The sequence below is a fragment of the Cryptomeria japonica genome, chromosome 10 (assembly GCF_030272615.1).
Source record: "Cryptomeria japonica chromosome 10, Sugi_1.0, whole genome shotgun sequence".
In the NCBI taxonomy this organism is placed as follows: domain Eukaryota; kingdom Viridiplantae; phylum Streptophyta; class Pinopsida; order Cupressales; family Cupressaceae; genus Cryptomeria; species Cryptomeria japonica.
The window spans coordinates 598,034,546-598,052,250 of NC_081414.1; the positions used below are offsets into that span (position 1 = coordinate 598,034,546).

General features: G+C 37.4%; 1 protein-coding gene across 2 annotated transcripts in view; it reads right to left on the reverse strand.

Moving 5' to 3' along the window:
* Positions 1–17,705, reverse strand: part of LOC131049280 (magnesium transporter MRS2-3) — a 121,307-nt gene that overhangs the window by 14,266 nt on the left and 89,336 nt on the right. Inside the window, exon 6 of one of the 2 annotated variants that reach the window (XR_009106699.2) lies at positions 12,892–13,018. The exons of the other annotated variant lie outside the window; for it this stretch is intronic. The gene's annotated coding sequence lies outside the window, so the exon portion shown is untranslated. The remainder of the gene's footprint in view (positions 1–12,891; positions 13,019–17,705) is intronic. 2 annotated transcript variants of the gene reach the window in all.

Below are 17,705 nucleotides of genomic sequence, written 5' to 3' on the forward strand. Positions count from 1 at the left end.
ACTTGTGCGGCACAGTTGGATATGGCCTGAGATATTCTTCTGATATGAACTTGAAGCTGCATGGATATACTGATTCCGATTGGGCCAGAATTGTCACAAATCGGAAGAGCACCTCTGGTTGTTGTTTTGGTTTGGGTTTAGCTATGATTTCTTGGTGCAGCAAGAAACAATCTTCAGTAGCATTGAGCTCCACATAAGCCAAGTATATTGCAGCATGTGTGAGAGCACAAGAAGCAGTGTGGCTTGGGAAGCTTCTTGCAAAATTGTTTGGACAATGCTTACAACCTACGATTGTCCATTGTGATAATCAAAGTTGTGTAAAGATTTATGTCAATCATGTGTTTCATGATAGAACGAAGCATGTGGAGATCAAGTATCACTATGTTAGAGACATGGTGGAAAGGAATGCTATTCAGTTGAGATACATTAGTACTGATGAGCAAACAATAGACATTCTCACCAAGCCCCTCCCTAGAATAAAGTTTGTGTACTTTCGAGGTAAGCTTGGTATGGTGGAGAATGAAGCCCTAGCTAAGATTGAGTCTCTGCTTCATTGATTTGTTTATATATATACTAATGTATTCTTCTCTTCAAAAGATGTTTGAAGTGTAAACTATTGTTATTGCATTTCTCCTCAAGAGAGACTTGAGATGTAAGCCCTTATCTCCACACGCTGATATGGTTCATGGTGGATGTCATGTGTGTGACACCATGACAACACCACGTGAGAGAGTCCATGGTGACTTTCTTGTACTTGTGTGTTTACCCTCCGGATGAGCCATGGTGAATATCATTGTGAGGTGACGATCTCACAATGATGAACACTTGTGCATCTTACCATCATTGTGAGGTGACGATCTCACAGTAATGGTTGATATCTTGTGAGGTGATATCTATGGATAAGCCATAATGGTGAATATCACGTGAGGTGATATCTATGGATAAGCCATAATGGTGGATATTACATGAGGTGATATCTATATATAAGCCATGATGATGGATATCACAAAAGGTGATATCTATGGATAAGCCATGATGGTTGATATCACAGAGAGGTGATATCTTTCCCTTCCACATATGGGTGTAGCCATTGTGATCAACATCACGATCAGGTGATGTGTCTTGTAGACATCTAGAAGGATTCCTCCCTAGCTAAGAGGGAGTGTTGAAGTACGTCAGTCGGTATTTTACTAAGCCGACTTAGACAACTAAATTGTCTAATTGGCCTAATCGACCTTATACAATTTAGTTACACCGATTAGTTTATATTATGCTTGTGATAAAATAATAATTAAAACATCTTGTAAATGAATCGATTAAGAAGTGGAACGATTCTATTATAAAATGTGTTAACTAATTCATAATTATAAGATGTGTTGATTAAAGCATAACCGTTCTGAGGGAAGAAGCGTGATGTTTGTTATACCAACTCTTGGATAAAGTCATGCTGGTTGAAGGGACTTCTTATCGAGTATATATGATTTGCCTCTCCCTCTGTAATATTCCCACAAATTTTATTTTATTTTTACAGCAAGATCACAATCACACCAATCACCCGTTATGGTTAGAATAATGTAATCCAAACAACTGAAAGGAACCCTACACCTTTTGATCACTGAAAGCCCAAACTGGGAGGGTGAGAGCATACGGTAGCAGGGGATCGCTAGTGGCAAACTACTGAAAGTACTGATTACAATAATGGGCGGCAAGCTAGCCGCTTCCGCTTAACTAGCGGTTAAACAATACTTGGCGGTAAACCAGCCAAGGCAACAAGAGCACACTCAAAACTAATCACTCGACCGCTTATGCAGCAGGATGACAGAATTACAATTATCCAATGAAGGCGGCAAGTCAGCCTCTTCCAATTTTCAGCGAGAAATACAAGTATAAAGTAGGAATAATTGACTGTTCAATACTACTGAAATCAGCCTTACAATAAGTGTACCTACATTACACTGTTAGCATCCAAGAAGCATTACATTCTCAATGTTATCAAAGAAATGATCCCAATCAACTACAATGGGAACTACGGAGATGACAAGCCAAAACCACTACTAACACCAATTCTGAAATTCTGAAAATGCACAGAAAACTCACCAAACCAGCAAGCTATGGACACACTAATATGCTAACAAATCATCCAAATCAACTCCGAATTGCATGAGAACAGAAGCAACCAAAAGGTATAGCATAAATGATGAGATCCAAACCTCAAACCAGCCACACGAACACCACAACACTCAGCCCGCAACCCAAGGCACCACCAAAATAGTACGAGCAAGCTGAAAATTTTGATCTGCAACTAAAAATCTAAATCTCCAAATCTCAATCTGCAAATTTCTGAACCTTATCGCCCAAGGAGTACAAATAGATAGAGATGATACCCAAAATGATGCTCTCAAAACACAAGCAACTACGAATAAAACTCACTTCTAGCCAAATAAACACCAAAAACAAAGTAGCAACATAGAAACTCCAAAACACACACTGAAACTGAATCAAGCACTCCAAAAAACATCACCCAAAATCAACTATCCAGCTAGGTACTGTCTTTCAAGTACGAAACTAAAGCAACTAGGAAGCTCTTCCAACTTCAAAGTTCAGTCACTCAACATTCCAGCAACATGACTGTGTAAATTCTCAAGATATCCAAATGAGGAGCCCATACCAATACAACAGTCGAAGCAAAAGGGCTCTTGCTTGGCCTAATGTAACCCATGTCCAATAGCTCCTTAATGGCTTTCTCAATCTCGTCCTTCTGCTTCTCGGGGTATCGATAAGGAGTAGTCATAATAGGCTTAGTGCCTTCTTCCAACTCAATGATGTGTTCAGTACCACGCTCAGGCGGTCTACCAGGAGGTGGATTCTCAAACACCTTACCCCTTTTTGTAAGCAAAGCTTGAATGTCATCAGGATAACTTCTCTTCTCTTCAGGTGAATTAGATGGCATGATCATACACTCAGGAGATCTACCAAGTGGTGGTTCCCCAAAGACCTTACTCTTATTTGTGATTATTGCTTGAATGTCTGCAATGTAGCTTCCCTTGTCTTCTAGTGGATTTGACGACATTATCAAACACTCTGCTACCCACGCCCCTTGGTTATGGTGGATCAGCCTCTCCATCCTCTTCAATGAAACAACTCTTAGACCACCATTGGACATTCCTCTCAATACCACCTTCTTCCCATCAAACATGAATTTTAGCTCCATGGTTTGTAGATTTAATGTGATCTCACCAAGAGATCTCAGCCACCAAATCCCGAGGACTGCATCATCAGTCCCTCCAATGCTAACCACAAAGAAGTCATCTCTAATTTCATGATTTTCCAACTTCAGAGACATGTTGGAAATCATTCGGTTGCATCATATAGTGGAGCCATCAGCTACCATGACTTTGAAGCCTTCTACTTCCTCAGTCACTAGCCCCCTCTTCGCAACAATTCTCTCATCAATGAAATTGTGAGTCGCTCCTGTGTCAATGAGAGCAACGACACGATGTTCTCCTATCACTCCCCGAACTCTAAAGGACTCATTTTTGTGAATGCTCGAGAGTTGAGCCGCCACTCCTCTATCTTCTAGCTCACTTTTAGGCCCTTCTGGAGCCTCTTCATACTCGCTATCCTCATTTTCAGTCTGTCGTTCTGAAATTTCAGAATCTGATCCATCAGCTAAATAGGACTCAATTTGATGTAAATTGCCCTTCCCATGACATTTATGTCCTAGGGACCAAGGTTCTCTACAAGAGTAGCAAAGATTCTTCCTCTGGAGCTCTTGACGGAGCTCATCATCCATCCAAGAAGGGCACTTCTTGGTCTGATTTGAAAACTTCTTCTTATCCTTGCGGAAAGGAAAAGGCTTGGACTGAAATTTACTCTTTGGGGCAGCCAACTCCATACTCCTAGATTTCTTGATGGCCTCCACCAAGGTAGGCAGATCGAAAGCTTTAACCCATCGTTTCAAGGGCTCTTCAAGACCTTTTGTTAAAAGAACAACAAGCCTCTTCTTTGAAATGTTGCTGACAATAACTGAGAGATTTTGGAATTCAGTTATGTAATTATCCAAGGAGCCTTGCTGTCTGAGTTGAGCAAGCTCTCTGAACTTCACCTCCGGATCCTTAGAATCAAACCTTTCAATGAGCTTGTTGGTGAATTCAACATAGGTTGTTATCAAGTTATAAACAAGGGTGACCAACCAATGGTACCACCATTCGTGAGCAACTCCATCCAAGTGCAAGGTGGTGAACTTGATGGCTTCTTCTTCGGGCATAGGCCTCAAGGACAAAAAATTGTCCAACTTCTGCACTCACGCTCTAGCTGTACTCTTACTACTTCCATCAAAATGTGCTAGAGTAACCCTCCCAAGAGCTTTTTGATAATCTCTTTGAGCGGAGTATCAATTATCATACCTTCCTTCCCTCCTCTTCTTCTGATTCGTGTACTTGTCAAGAGACAAGACATTTCGGATCTCTTGGGCAAGTGATGCCTCCACAAAACTAGCCCAGATTTCATCAGCTACAGGGACTTCGAATTTAGGAGGCAGTGTTTCCCTTGGAAGGAAAACTGGTTGCAAAGGTCTTGTCACCGATCCAATAGGCATTCCACTATTGTTGCTCCCATTCCCATTACCACCAAAGTTGTTGGAAGTGCTGGCATTATTTCCACTAGTATTTTGATTATGGTCTTGCCTATGTCCTCCTCCAGCATTTTGTCTAAAGCTGGCTATCATCTGGGACATCATGTCCATCATAGTATCAAATTTTTTCTCCATTTTCTCCACAACCACAGTTACATCATTCTGACCGAATATTCTTTCTCCCATTGAATCCACGAATCAACTTCCTTATCTCTGTTTCTCAAAACCTATGAAAAGGTCTCTTCAATTGGCACTGCTCTCGCCTTTGTTCCTGTTGTCATAATGGATGTCTCTGTCACTCATGGAGAACTCTAATCACTCTGAATTCACAGGCTGGCAAGATAACCAACTCTGATAACACTGTAATATTCCCACAATTTTTTTTTAACTTTTACAGCAAGATCACAATCACACCAATCACCTATTAGGGTTAGACTAATGTAATCCAAACAACTAAAAGAAACCCTACACCTTTTGATCACCGAGAACCCAAACTGGGAGGGTGAGTGCATACGGTAGCAAGGGATCATTAGTAACAGATTGCTGAAAGTACTGATTACAATAATGGGCAGCAAGCCAACCTCTTCCGCTTAACCAGCGGGTAAACAAGATACTTGGCGGTAAACCAGCCAAGGCAACAAAAGCACACTTAACACTAATCACTCAACTGCTTATGTAGCGGGAGGATAGAATTACAATTATCCAATGAAGGTGGCAAGCCAACCTCTTCCACTTTTCAGTGGGAAATACAAGTATAAAGTAGGAATAATTGACTGTTCAATACTACTGAAATCAGCCTTACAATAAGTGTACCTACATTACGCTATTAGCATTCAAGAAGCATTACATTGTCAATGTTATCAAAGAAATGATCCCAATCAGCTACAATGAGAACTACAGAGATGACAAGCCAAAACCACTACTAACACCAATTCTGAAATTCTGAAAATGCACAGAAAACTCACCAAACCAGCAAGCTATGGACACACTAATATACTAACAAATCATCCAAATCAACTCCGAATTGCACGAGACAGAAACATACAAAAGGTATAGCATAGGCGATGAGATCCAAACCTCAAACCAGCCACACGAACACCACAACACTCAGCACGCAACCCGAGGCACCACCAAAATGGTACGACCAAGTTGAAAATTTTGATCTGTAACAAAAACTCTGAATCTCCAAATCTCAATCTGCAAATTTCTGAACCTTATCGCCCAGGGAGTACAGATAGATAGAGCCGATACCCAGAATGATGCTCTGAACACAAAGACAACTACGAATAAAACTCACGTCTAGCCAAATACGCACCAGCAACACCAAAAACACAGCAGCAACATAAAAACTCCAAAACACACACTGAAACTGAATCAAGCACTCCACAAAATGTCACCCAAAATCAACTATATTGTGTCTCAAGTACAAAACTGAAGCAACTAGGAAGCTCTTCCAACTTCGAAGTTCAGTCACTCACCATTCCGACAGCATAACGATGTAAATTCTCAAGATATCCAAATGAGGAGCCCATACCTTATATTTATAGATTTCTCCCTCTGAAATTCAAATGCAATGGCGCCCAAACTCATTTGAAACTCACCTAATTTCATTTCATGTCCCCTCAACACATGGCGTCCCCTTTCCAGCCTCCCTAGTCGAACTTTATCAAGGCACAAGTTCGAACTTTGAGAAAATAACATTACAGTCTAGGGTGAATTCATTTTGTCACATTGCTTCAAGGTGTGAAGCAACTCATTGTAAAGACACTTGTCATATTATTGAAAGTAATTGAGACTCTTTTCTTGGTTTTTCTCCTTCAAGAGGAAGGTTTTCCCAAGGTAATTCTTGTGCAATTGTGTGAATTTTTTATCTATATAATCTTATCACCAAATTTAACACCAAAAACGGGGACACACCTAAAAAGGCCAAGGATGCATCCCTGGGTTTTCTGACATAAAACGAAGTTGAACTGATACAAAAAGATGTTGTGAAATATGGATCGAAGAATAATGACAGTGATTTTGGAAGACTGATTGCCGTGAGTTATTGATCGTCTCCATCATTGAATCTGGTTTAAATACAAGAGGAAAGGTTGCCTACGTAGGGACGTGTCCATACGTGGCAGTTGCCACGTATGGACATGCCCCTACGGAGGCAACCGTTCATAACAATTAGTTTGTTTTGTTTAATTTCCTAATATATCACTCTCCAGATAATAACCGATTTACCATTAGTTAGATTCACGAGGGCTATATCTTAACACTCCCTCTTAGCAGGAGTGGATCTAAATAATTTTCTTGGGAGCATATTCTGTCATGACTTCCGACACAATTCGAAATAACATTTAATATAGTCTTGTCATGACAATAAACTCGATATCATGATATCCGGCTCAGTCCGGGACAATCACTTAAGAAGTCAATCATGAGATGATCACATACTTTAGGATCAAGATATCTGGCACAGTCCGGGGCAACAACTTAATGTAGTCAATCTTGACACTTGGTCAACTATTGTCAAGATCGTCACCTTGAAAGAGTAACCTTAAACATAAAAAGATCGTCATCTTCTCGAACACGGTTAGAATATTGCAATATACATTTTATTTATTTATTCATGAACAAATTACACATGGTAGGAATTTCATCCTAATAATCTCAATTATAATCTAGTCATACCAAGTTTACTTCTGAAGTATTCTATCTTCAATCTTGCAAGTGGCTTGGTGAAGATATCAGCATTTTGTTCTTCAGTACTGATGTACACTAGTTTTATGACGTTTCGATCTACCATATCTCTTATGTAGTGATAAGGGATCTCAATATGTTTGGATCAATTGTGAAAAACTGGATTTACTGAGAGCTTGATACAGCTCTGATTATCACAATGAATTATTGTTGAATTCAGAGTTTTTTCAAATAATCCAAATAATAACTTTCTTAGCCATACCGCTTCACGAGCTCCCATGGAGGCTGCCATATATTCTGCTTCGATGGAGCTTTGTGCAACTGCTGACTGTTTTCTGCTTAACCAAGATATCATAGCAGAACCAAGACTGAAGCAACACCCTGTAGTACTTTTACGGTCAGTGGTACTTCCGGCCCAATCAGAATCAGAATATCCTTCAAGTTGAATCTCAACATTTTCATACTTTAAGCCAAGTCCGATTGTGCCTCGTAAATATCTTAGAATGTGTTTAGCAGCCATTAGATGTATCTTCTTAGGTTCACAAATGAAGTGACTTAATACATTTGTAGCATAGCAGATATTAGGACGAGTATTTACCAAATACATGAGTGAACCGACAATTTGTCTGTAGAGTGTGGGATCTGTAGGTTCTGAATCTTCTGCCTCAATTTTCAGCTTGTGCAAATTAGTTTCCATTGGTGTAGCTAATGGCTTACACTCCATCATCCCAAATCTAGTTAGAATATCTGTGGTGTACTTTCCTTGATTTAGGAAGATGTAGTTTTTCATCTGCCATACTTCTAATCCCAGAAAATAATGTAGAAGCCCTAGATCCTTCATATCGAATTCTGCTGCCAGATCTTGCTTACATTTCTCAATGAGATTATCCTCTCCTGATATCAAAAGATCATCCACGTAAAGGACCAATATAATCATATTGCCATTTGCAACCTTGAAGTAGATGTTGGGATCTGCTAGGTTCTTGGAGTACCCTAGTTTGGAGAGATAGTTGTCTATCCTTGCATACCAGGCCCTAGGTGCTTGTTTTGACCCATAGAGAGCTTTCTTTAGTTTACAAACATAGCAATTTTTATCATGTATGGTGAATCCTTCTGGTTGTTCTATATATACTTCTTCTTCAATTGAACCATTTAGGAAGGCAGTCTTTACGTCCATTTGGTGAATTTTCCATCCTTTGGATGCTGCAATTGCAATGATTGTTCTTACTGACGTATACCGAGCAACTGGGGCAAATGTCTCTTCATAATCAATTCCTGCTTTCTGAGAGAATCCCCTGGCCACAAAGCGAACTTTATGTTTTTTAATGCTACCATCAGATGCATATTTGATCTTGAATAACCACTTGGATGAGACAACTGATTTGTCTTTTGGTCTAGGCACTATATCCCAAACATCATTCTTTAGTATAGATTGATATTCTTCAACCATAGCATCTTTCCAAGCCTATTTTGATAAGGCTTCTCTGACATTTGTTGGTTCAGAATTTGTGAGTTCGATTAGAAGTGCAGCATAACATTTTAGAGTTCTTGTTCTCTTATTTTCTTTGGAAATTTCATTTGGTTCTACATTATTCTCTTCAATCATTTTCCTTGCCCATAGAGGTCTTTTCTTGTTATTGAGTGTTTCAATATTTTCATCAACAAGAGGTTCAGAAGCTCTTATGACATCCTCCCTCTCAGTGTCTAAAGGTTCGGAATTTTCTATGATATTCTCCCTCTCAATTTCAGTTATGTGATTTTCTTCTTCTTTAGTAATGTTATCATCCTCAGGTTCTTAGAGTGTAGTGTTTTCTTCAAACTTTACATCTCTACTTATCTCAACAGATTTTTTCCCTGGAATGTAAATGCAATATCCTTTAGTATTTTCACTATAGCCAATGAAGATACCTCTTTTTCCGGATGGTTCTAGTTTTGTCCTCTTTTCTTTAGGAACATGTATATATATGGGACAGCCAAATATCCTTAAATGACTTAAGTCTAGTTTGCTCCCTGTAAAAGCTTCTTCAGGAGTTATGTTTTCTAGAACTGAGTGCGGACATCTGTTTTGAATGTAGACTGCTGTATTTGAAGCTTCTGCCTAGAATGAAGTGTGTAAGTTTTGGTCATGCATCATGGCATTTGCTGCTTCAATTATGGTTTTGTTCTTTCTTTCTGCTACTCCATTCTGTTGTGGATTATATGGTATAGTATACTCCCTCTTAATCCCAACAGAATTACAAAAGTCTTTGAAGTTGTCAGATGTATATTCTCCCCCATTGTCGGATCTTAACACCTTAATTTTCTTCCCTGACTGGTTTTCTACTAGTGCCTTGAATTCTTTGAACTTAGATAGTACTTCATTTGAGTCTTTGCACTTTAGAAAATATATCCATGTTTTTCGAGAGTAGTCATCAACAAAGATTATGTAGTATAAGGATCCAGTTAGGGATGGTGTTGACATGGGACCGCATAGGTCTGAGTGAATTAGTTCTAAAATAACTTTTGATTTGTGCTCGCTTGAGGGAAAAGAAACTTTCACATTCTTTCCCAAGGCACATCCTTTGCAAATGCCTGTGTGTTCAGATTTTAGTTGGGGCAGTCCTAAAGTAATCTTCTTTATGTTGGATAGAGCACTATATCTTAGGTGTCCTAATCTTTTGTGCCATAATTCATTATTATTTGAAACTTCAAGATTTAGTGCTTCCTTTTGATCACTGCATAGTTTGTATAGGCTACCATCTCTTGAACCTACTATTATGGCATTTTTGATATTTGTATTTTTAGGCCAGAGTAGAACTTTATCTTCATTGAAGGTAACCCAATATCCTTGATCAGCTAGGCTTGAGATTGAGACTAGATTTCTTTTTATTCCAGGTACAAACAAAACATCCTTTAATTGTAGAGATACTCCAATTCTTAGTTTGATTGTACAGGTCCCAATTCCTTTCACAAGATATGTGGAGTTATCTCCAATAGTAACCTCTTCACTTGAGTGCCCGTTAAGTGTTTCAAACTGATTTCTGAATCCAGTTATATGCCTTGATGCTCCAGTGTCTACGATCCAAGTGTTTTTATTTGTATTTATTTCGCTTGATAGGGCTAAGAAGAAAAGTGAGTTTTCTCCTTTGACTTCGACTAGAGTAGCTTGTGTTTTCTTCCTTTCTAGACAATTCCTGTGAGTGTGCCCATATTTGTTGCATTTGTAACACTGAATTTTAGACATATCTCTTTTCTGATGGTTTTTATTTCCTCTCTTCCATTTGGAGAACTTTTTCTTTTTGTTGAAGGTATTTGTATTAAGTGCTTGGATTTCTCCTTCTTTATTTGGCCCTAATCCTCTTGAGATTAGTCGAGATTCCTCTTGAATGCACTCATTCTTAAGTTGTTCAAATTTGGGTAAGGGGGGTGTTCTGCTAATACATTGAATGTAGGATTCCCATGAAATTGGTAATCCTCTTAGGGCTATGAGAGAGATTTCTTGATCATCTACCTCATTTCCAATAGTTTGTAATTGGTCTTTTACTTCAGATATCCTTGAAAAGTATGTAGATATTGTATCATCTTTATTCATCTTTATGTTTAAAAGTTGTTGTTTCAAGGTTAACATTCTGCTCGCATTGTTAACTTCATATGTATTTTTAATGGTTTTAAATACTTCATATGCTTTAGGCAGTCTGGCTATAGATGGAAGAATATGATCTTTGACTGAGTCAATGATTATTTTCTTTGCTTTATTATTACACCTTTTCCAGGTAGATTTCTCTGGTTCATCATTTGGCATATCTAGATTTTCTTCTATGTAAGGCTCTAATTCTAGTTCTTCAAGAATGGCAATGATTCGTATCTTCCAAGAAACGAAGTTGGAGGCTCCTTCGAGTCTATCTTCCACTCTCATATTACTTGACATTTTGAATATTTTCTTAGTCGGATATATCCTCTGCGTATATAGCTCTGCGTCGATTTGTTATTTACTTCTGATAAATGCTTATGAGTAATATGGCTGTCTAATTTATTCTCTTAATAAGCTGGCTCTGATACCATGTTGTGAAATATGGATCGAAGAATAATGACAGCGATTCTGGAAGACTGATTGCCATGAGTTATTGATCGTCTCCATCATTGAATCTGGTTAAAATACAAGAGGAAAGGTTGCCTATGTAGGGACATGTCCATATGTGGCAGTTGCCACGTATGGACATGCCCCTACGGAGACAACTGTTCATAACAATTAGTTTGTTTATGTTTAATCTCCGAACTGTTAATATATCACTCTCCAGATAATAACCGATTTACCATCAGTTAGATTCACGAGGGCTATATCTTAACAAAAGGAAGATGAAGCATTGGCCATTATGGAACTAAACTGCTCATAATTGATCACAATTGTAGCCAACCTTTCATGTAGACTTGTAGTTATATATGTAATTGTATTTGACCTCTAGAAGGGGTTATTGACCAGCTACAATTCTCATCCTTAGACTCTAATCATGGGAAGGCAGCAGGTTCCACGAGCCCTCTGTCCCACACATCCAGAAGTGTAGTTCATTCTTAGACTTCTAGTTTATTGTGCTATATGTACTGTTATTATTCATAATGAATGGGATGCATTATATTGCTATATTTTGTATTATTTTGTATAGGAGACTGATATTGATACCAGTATGTCTATTTTTCAAAATAGGAGACAGAGATAATTGGAGACTGTAATGTCCCGTTCCCAAACTAAGATTGGATCATCAGTGGTAACGATGTTTCAAAGGACGAATAGGATCATATTCGCCTAAGGCATGAATCAATAGTGATAGAAAGAACGATTAAATAAATTTAAATTAAACTTATTATTAATAGAAACAAGCATACAATGATCGATTATATTAACTACGGTCCATAAAGCTCGATATATGGAAGATTCGCCCTCACTTCATGAAATTAGTGATTTATTGGTTGAAGGACAAGCCAATTCTCCCAATAAACTGCCTCATGTTGAACTCAAAGTCAGCAATCAAGAAAGGTATTCAAGACTAAGAGCAATAATATTCAGAGAAGATTAATCTGGCCCAACGATTATTGGAAGTTCATGCTATGTTAAGACAAACAACTATATTATAGTGGTGATTCACCACCAGGCAAGATGGTGATCAACTCAGAGCCAACTTATTAAGGAGTTTGGCCGACTCTTACATGCTAAGCAGGTAGATTTGCAGTACTGACCGACTCCATAGGATTAGCTTAAAGACCAACATTTAATCGCATTAATATGCTGGCCAACCAGATCAGTTAGGAGCAGTTCATTATAGTAAAGAGTACGATTTGTTGTGGATAAATAAGGGTGCAATCTGTGATGAAAGACAGAACAAAGAATAGCGATGACAAGGATTTGTTATTAAGAATAAACAAGAATAAAGATTGTCTTGTGATAAACAAAGGTGTGATTAAGAGTTAGGGAGATATGTCTATTCATTGTAAAGACACGACCAAGAAATACATCCCTTCGTGAAGGGCATAAGAAATAATATAAAATCCCTTTGAAAGTGTGAGTGGAAGAGAGGAAGTGTTTTATTTGTATATACCTCACATTGGTAGCGCTCAAGGAGCCTCAAAGCCGAGTAAGAAGTGGGGATCTACCGGCCCATTACAAGGTGAATACGCAAGAGTTAAGAGCAGATATATCAGACACAGCGTTTAAGATTGCATAATCTAAAAGACAGACAACAGAGACAGCACTCAGAAATCTGATCTCAGATCAGAACTTTAAAACATATCGCATATAACCAAGGATATTTCAGGCACAGCAACATCATGAATAAAAAGATCAAAGACATCATCTTATACATAGCCATTTCGGCATATATTTATACATTTATATTCGGGCCATATGTGCCTAGATTATATTTGATTTCATAACTGAATTTCCTTTGAACATTCCACTATAATTTACATCAGATCATCCCTGTATTTGTCTCATTGAATTGCACAAATAGGAAAGATCTTACAAGGGGACATTACACATTCTTACTTATCTAATAGTTTATTAACTATTATGACAGTTCAATTGTTAAATATATTAATATAGTTAATATATTTAGTGTTCCTAAAAGGGGGCATTACAGAGACACCATTTTTTTAATATAATTTAATAATTTATAGAAAATATCATGACATTGAACTTTCAACATTGCAAATCCTTTGGCAAGGGTATGCCCAAATATGAAATAGGCAACGAAAAACATACAGGAGAATACTTAAGTATCAAACAGCCAACAGCAATCCAGATCTATAGGATAAAAGGAGCAAAGAGTTCGTCTAGAACAAAAACATTCATCAAAAGCAAAGGAAACTTCATACAAATCAGTAAAATTTGACAAAGTGTATAAAAATCTGAAGGCAAGGACCCAGACCAACAAGCTGAATCTTTCAACACTGAATCCTTTTTCTATTCTGTGTAATGATGTAATCATATATATGAGAATATGAATAAAGACATAATCACAGCAATGAAGAAACAAAATGTATATCACAAGAAAATTCCTGAATCCCAAGGATCTAGTAAAATTCACCCCCACTATGTATACTGCAAAGTCTGCATAAAGGAATTAAAAGAACAGCAACAAGAATATAGAAACTATGAATATCTTTTAAGTTTGTTTTCCAGCCTCCAAGCATGTTTAAATTTTAAGTTTTAGGTTTTTTTGTTTTATTTGTGTGAGAGATACCGCCTTTTGCATGAGAAATGGCAAGAGTCTTCGGGAGACCATGGCTGAAAGTTTCCTATGACCAGAGATGTCTCAAGCAAGGTCTTTGGTACCAGAGACACATCCCAATCTCCAAGATGGTGTCGCAGGGGGTTAAAGACATGTCTCCTGACTACTGTGGTATAAAAACATACCACCATCATCCCAAGACAATGGCATGATTCCCTAGTAGGGGACATTACAAGGAAGGAGTCTTAGAATTACATATGAAAAATAAAAAAATTGGCATACTAATTACCAAGCAAACTAGCAAACTACTTAAACTACTAAATAATAAAGTTTTTAACACATTGCAGCAATTGCATTAAACATTTGAATTTCGAAGTGAACAGTAAAAATGAAAAAAAGAGTGATAAAAGGCAAATGGCCTTCTTAGGTTACATTTCTGATCTTCGTCTCCATTCTATCAACAAAATCCCTCAGTTAATTACCAACGAGGCAATTCACATGGTGCTTGGGATGAATTTCTTGTTTCCACCAACAGATATCGGGTCAACACTGATATCTCCTCCCACAACCTGGCCTCTCTTCTGGACTTGTGGGGAAATAAGGTTGACATTCTGCTACTCCTGGGGGAATTTTCAAGGAAGACGTCATTCTCAACAATATAGAGGTTGTGGTTGTGGTTGAATTGGGTGTGGGTATCCCTTGCTGAATGACATACCCAAAATGTGGCAGCAAGGAGCGGCAGTGGTGAAGCACCCTTTTTTGCTCAACATGAACAATGTTGACATGGCTCATCACCATAGGTGGCGGGTGTGGGTAGAGACTCTCTACAAAAGTGGGTAGGGATTGAGGACTATGACAACTTTCAATGGTTAGATGACTTCTAGGAGATTCTACTCTCTGACGCCTTCCATGATGAAGATTAAGAGAGACATGATGAAATTGGGACAGTCCCTTTGGGCCAATTTTGACAAACACTCCTTTAATTAATTAGACAGCCATCAAAAGTCTAGGTATTTTGTATTGTCCATACTCCATACATTTTGGAATAGCCAATAAACCCTAGGTACACTCCATTTGTATCAGAGCTTTGATCCTACCAGCCTGTGGGGTAAAGCTAACATTTTGGATACATTCTAATCAAAGAGACTTGAAGAACTACAGAAGGAAGAGGACATGCCTACTGTTCAAGAATCAAGAGTTATTTTACAAAGTTGAGGCCCAAAAAATTCTAGGGCAATATCAAAGATTGTTAGATGATATCAAAGCTTGTGTTCCCTTTGAAGAGTACTTGGAGGCACTCTTGAAGTATTATCCCAATAAAAAAGGCCTATATTACATAAGGAGGTTAAGAAATGAAGAACAAGAGCCGATATTGTGTTTGAACATGTGTCAATAATTGAAAATAACGTCCAAGAAACATCCACCCAATTTTCAGGTATCAGGTATGGAAGTAATTGAACCATGTAATGATGATTCACAAGGTATGGAATGATTGAGCCATGTGATGCTGATTTGCAAGATATTAGTTTTGCTATTGTGAAGAATAATTCAACTAAGATTAACCCCCATGAGGAGGAATTGCAAGTTTATCATAAAAACTCTTAACAAAATTGGAGAGATGAAGGTTATAACCTAAAAATTGAGGCATAAGGATCACTTTATTCAAGTTCAAGGTCATTCACATGCAATGGTGTGGGTTCTAGGAGGGTGTGGGTTCTAGGAGGCTGTGTCTTTGATGGAGCTACTCCCACCACTGGCTGTAGATTCTCCATCTCTTATACATGGATAGAACAGCGGTTAAGTTTGACCATGAGCAAGCACAAGGTATGTGGTGATTTATATTAAGGGATTAACATGTTGACAAGTGCCCTTGATGAGATTTCATGGATTATATGATGTTTGATGAAGATGATAGAGTCGCCCAAAATGGGCCACACATTTTCCAGCTCTTTTGCTTTTTCCGCAATTGCTGACATGAGGGAGGAAAACTCCACGATGATACACACAGACTACTGGTAGGCCACACATTTTCTAGTTCTTTTGTCTTTGCCTTGAGAAAATTTGTGGCTTGGAACTTTAAATAATAATCAGTAATCTAACTTCCCTGTTTATGATTTTCAAAAGTTCAAATTCAATCAATTCAAATTTCCAGCATACACTAGTAGGTAAAGAAATTATGAACTGCCAATCTCAGGTAATCATATAGACGATCAGCCAGTTGGTATTGAAGATATTGATCTCAAATTAGAATGGATCACTGCTGAGGAAGAGCCCTCATTTGATAGAAATATTTAACTCTCTTGAATAAGGCTTTGATCATGACTGCAGTCATATGGAGAAGGATCTAGATATTAGCTTCCACTTCACATTTTGTAGCTTGAGAGCCTTAAAGGTTAATCATGTATGCGACTTTTACTTTGTTGTGTTGTAATAGGGTACACCATACTTGACTGATAATTTTATCCTTAAAGGGAATTTAAGTAATTGGCAATGTAGAAAGTTTATTTGTATCTTATGTTAGAAGTTTGAACTTTGTTTCTCTTTCTACAAACAATATTTGGCATGAAATAAGAATTGCAGTGTTTTTCCATATTTTTATGAGTATTTTAGCATTTTTAATTTGACATGTTTTTCCCATTTTAAAACCATGTAATTGAATTCAATTTCTGTTTGTCATATCTAATGCCGTGTAAATGTAATGCTACTATGATAAAAGGTGCTATCCATGAATATTATCTCTTAACATTTATAAGCTCTCAACTTCTAATTACAAAACCCCATTCATATTGTTTTTCATAAAATGTTGAGCATAATGTGGTAGCACATCTGAACTTAATTGTTCTAATAATAATTGCCTTTAGTCAATCGAAAGGATTAGCTACCAATGTATTGTTATTTGAACACTAAGTTCCAAGGCTTGGCCAACATTTTCTGCAGCTTAACTTGATTATACCTTTTCCAAGAATTAAAGATAATACCAAAAAAATTAAAAAAGCATGCAAACAGCATCTTTTCTACTTTCACGATATTTGAGCATGTACAGAAGCAAGTACGCAGATGACTGAAATGCAGAAAAATAACAGTAACTTTGTACAACATACTGTTGATATCTTATTTAGTGTTTCATCAACATGCTTATAGAGGATTTGAGTAATATGCAATACAGAATCTTTATTTATATCGTGTTAGAAGTTTGAACTTTGTTTTTCTTTCTCCACACTATATTTGGTATGAAATAAAAATTGTAGTTTTTTCTCCATCTTTTCTACCGAGTATTTAAGCATTTTTTTAATTCAGTATATTTCCCATTTTAACACCATATACTTGAATTCCATTTACACTTTCATTTTCTCATGTCTATGACATGTAGATGTAATGCTACTATGATAAAAAGGTGTAATCACCATACATTATATCTTTAACATTTTATAGTTTTCAACTTCTAAGTATGAAACTTCGTTCATATTGTTGTTTTTCATAGAACATCAAGATATTGTGGTTGAAAAACTGAACTTAATTGTTCGAATACTAATTGTCTTGGGTCAATCAAAAGCATTTGCTACCAATGCATCATTATTTGGACAGTAACTTCCAAGGCTTAACCAGTATTTACTACTGTTAGGACTAGGTGATATTTACCATGCAGCCATAGGACTATTGTACTTCATTTAATTAATTTAACA